The sequence below is a fragment of the Furipterus horrens genome, unplaced genomic scaffold (assembly GCF_987537825.1).
Source record: "Furipterus horrens unplaced genomic scaffold, mFurHor1.1.pri manual_scaffold_3, whole genome shotgun sequence".
In the NCBI taxonomy this organism is placed as follows: Eukaryota; Metazoa; Chordata; class Mammalia; order Chiroptera; family Furipteridae; genus Furipterus; species Furipterus horrens.
In genome coordinates, this window is record NW_028327173.1 from 160170590 (window position 1) to 160173493 (window position 2904).

Sequence of the window (2904 nt, forward strand, 5' to 3'; positions counted from 1 at the left end):
GGTACAGCCTTTTAAGAAATGGAACTTCCTACCAAGAGGGAATATCTAACCTAACCACAGGGTAAGCCCAGCCCCCTCGCCCCCTTCAGCTACCTCGAAGAAGAAAAAGGTCCTTCCCCTCCCTTCACAAATACTATGCTCACTGTCCAGAGAGCTACGCCTGTTGGACAAACATCTGATTAAGTGAAGCAGTGGTTATGTTTCCCTGCCCTCTCCCCACTAATGCACTGGAAAGCTTCAGTGCTGGGGGAGGGGAAAAGGGTGTGTGTATGTGAAGAATTAAGAACTTGACCCCTCCAACCTGGCCAAAAGAAAGCAAGAAATATTAACTGGGCACGAGGAATACAAAAAGGCCTTGATGTTCCGCCCTTTGAGTTACAGCTATTACAACAATTGAGAGGGGGGCGACAGTGGGAGCAGGATGAAGAATTAATTAGAAGGGGTTCAATGGCTGTGAGTCTAGTCCACTTAGTTTTTGTACTGGAAGGGCTCCTCGCCAGTTTCGTTGAGAAGACACGTTGGTTGCGGATGAGGGCTTCTGTCACCCTGAAGGGGTCGCAGTTGGCAGAGGGGCGCCGGTCTTCAAGGTAGCCCATCTTCTCCTGGCCGCTGCCCTGGGAATGCGGATGCTAGCGCTGCGGTTGGCCACACCGGCAGAAAAGTCGTTGATGTTGGAGGTTTCATTGAATCCAGTTAGCCGTCGGGCATTGTCCTGCCCCCCCTTGGGATCGTAGGCTCAGATGTGGTACTGGTGCCGCTTGCTCAGCCTCTCGATGTACTCTTCAATGTATTTCAGGCCGTTCTCCTCTCATGTGGCCTTGGTACTGAAGTTGGTGTGACAACCTGCACCATTCCAGTTCCCAGGAATTGGCTTGGGATCAAAGGCTGCTATCACTCCAAAGTCTTCACGCACTGGGTGCAAGATGAATCGGGCCACCCAGAGGTGATCTCCCATCTCGATTCCTTCACACGGTCCTATCTGGAATTCCCACTGGGCAGGCATAACCTCGGCATTTGTCCCCGCGATCCTGATGCCAGCGTACAAGCAGGCCCAGTAGTGAGCCTCCACAATGTCCCTGCCGTAGGCTCTGTCTGCTCCCACACCACAGTAGTATGGACCTTGGGGCCCAGGGAAGCCATTGGAAGGCCAACCAAAAGGGTGTCCATCTGTGCCCATGAGAGTGCATTCCTGCTCCATGCCAAACCAGGGGTGCTGATTGCCCACCATGTCCATTATCTATTTACAGGTGTGCCTTAAATTGGTCTCTGCAGGCTTTCGGTTGTACTTTAAGACTTCACAGAACACCAGCTTGTTGGGGTCCTTGCAGAAAGGGTCCCGAAACATGGCAGCAGGAACAAGATACATGTCACTGTTGGAGCCTTCAGACTGTAAAGTACTAGAGCCATCAAAATTCCACTCGGGCAACTCTTCTATACACTTGGGCTCACTGTCCAGGGTCCGGGTCTTGCATCGAAGTCCTTCTCCAGTACCATCAATCCAGAGATACATAGCGTGGGCTTTATCACCCTGAGGCAGGGACATGTACATCTGCTTGACACCTTTGTTCAGGTGGGAACTCGCGGAGGTGGCCATGGTGGAAGATGTTCTGGGGGGCGAGCAGGCCGTGAGAGCAAGGTGCGGAGAGGAGAAGAGAGGAAGCTGGGAATGCTGTTCAAAAGCTCCGATCTTCTCCCATCCTCAGCTCTAATTCAATATCTTTATATATTACAGTTTTACTTAAAATTTCTATTTCTTGATGAGTCAATTTGGTATTTGTCTTTATTTTTGTAAAGTATATTTTGATTATGCTATTACAGTTGGTACCACCCTTTCCTCCAACAATTCCCCCTGCTTAGTTCATGTCCATGGGTTGTGCATGTAAGTTCTTTGGCTTTTCCATTTTCTTTACTATTCTTAACATACCCCTATCTGTTTTGTACCTACCAATTATGCTTCTTAATCCCTGTGCCTTTTCCCCCATTCTCCCCCTTCCCCATCCCAGCTGATAACTCTTCATATGACCTCCATACCTGTTCTAGTTGTTTGCTTAGTTTGTTTTTGTTTTTTAGATTCAGTTGTTGATAGTTGTGAGTTTGTTGTCATTTTAATGTTCATAGTTTTGATCTCCTTTCTCTTAAATAAGTTCCTTTAACATTTCATATAATAAGAATTTGGTGATGATGAACTCCTTTAGCTAAACCTTGTCTGGGAAATACTTTATTTACCCTTCCATTCTAAATGATAGCTTTGCTGGATAGAGTAATCTTGAATACTTCTTGCCAGCCCCTTCTTGCCTGCAAAGTTTCTTTTGCGAAATCAGCTGATAGTCTTATAGGCACCCCTTGTAGGTAACTCTCTGCTTTTCTCTTGCTGCTTTTAAGATTCTGTCTTTATCTTTAACCTTTAGCATTTTAACTATGATGTGCCTTGGTGTGGTCCTCTGTGGGTCCAACTTGTTTGGGACTCTCTGTGTTTCCTGGACTTGTATGTCTATTTCCTTCACCAAATTAGGGAAGTTTTCTTTCATTATTTTTCAGATAACTTTTCAATTTATTGCTCTTCCTCTTCTCCTTCTGGCACCCCTATAATTTGGATGTTGGTACATGTAAAGTTGTCCCAGAAGTTCCGAATTCTTTCCTCATTTGTTTCAATTCTTATTCTTTCTGTTCTGGGTAAAGGTTTATTTCTTCCTTTTATTACGAATTGTTGATTTGAATCCCAGGTTCTTTTCCATCCCTGTTGGTTTCCTGTATATTTTTCTTTATTTCACTTTGTATAACCTTCACTTCTTCCTTTATTTTGTCACCATATTCAATCATTTCTCTGAACATCCTCATCACCAGTATTTTGAACTCTGTACCTGATAGGTTGGCTATCTCCATTTTGCTTTGGCTCTCCCTCTG

General features: G+C 45.6%; 1 pseudogene; it reads right to left on the reverse strand.

Moving 5' to 3' along the window:
* Positions 1–422: 422 nt before the first annotated feature.
* LOC150016538 (glutamine synthetase pseudogene) lies at positions 423–1669 on the reverse strand (annotated as a pseudogene).
* Positions 1670–2904: the final 1235 nt, after the last annotated feature.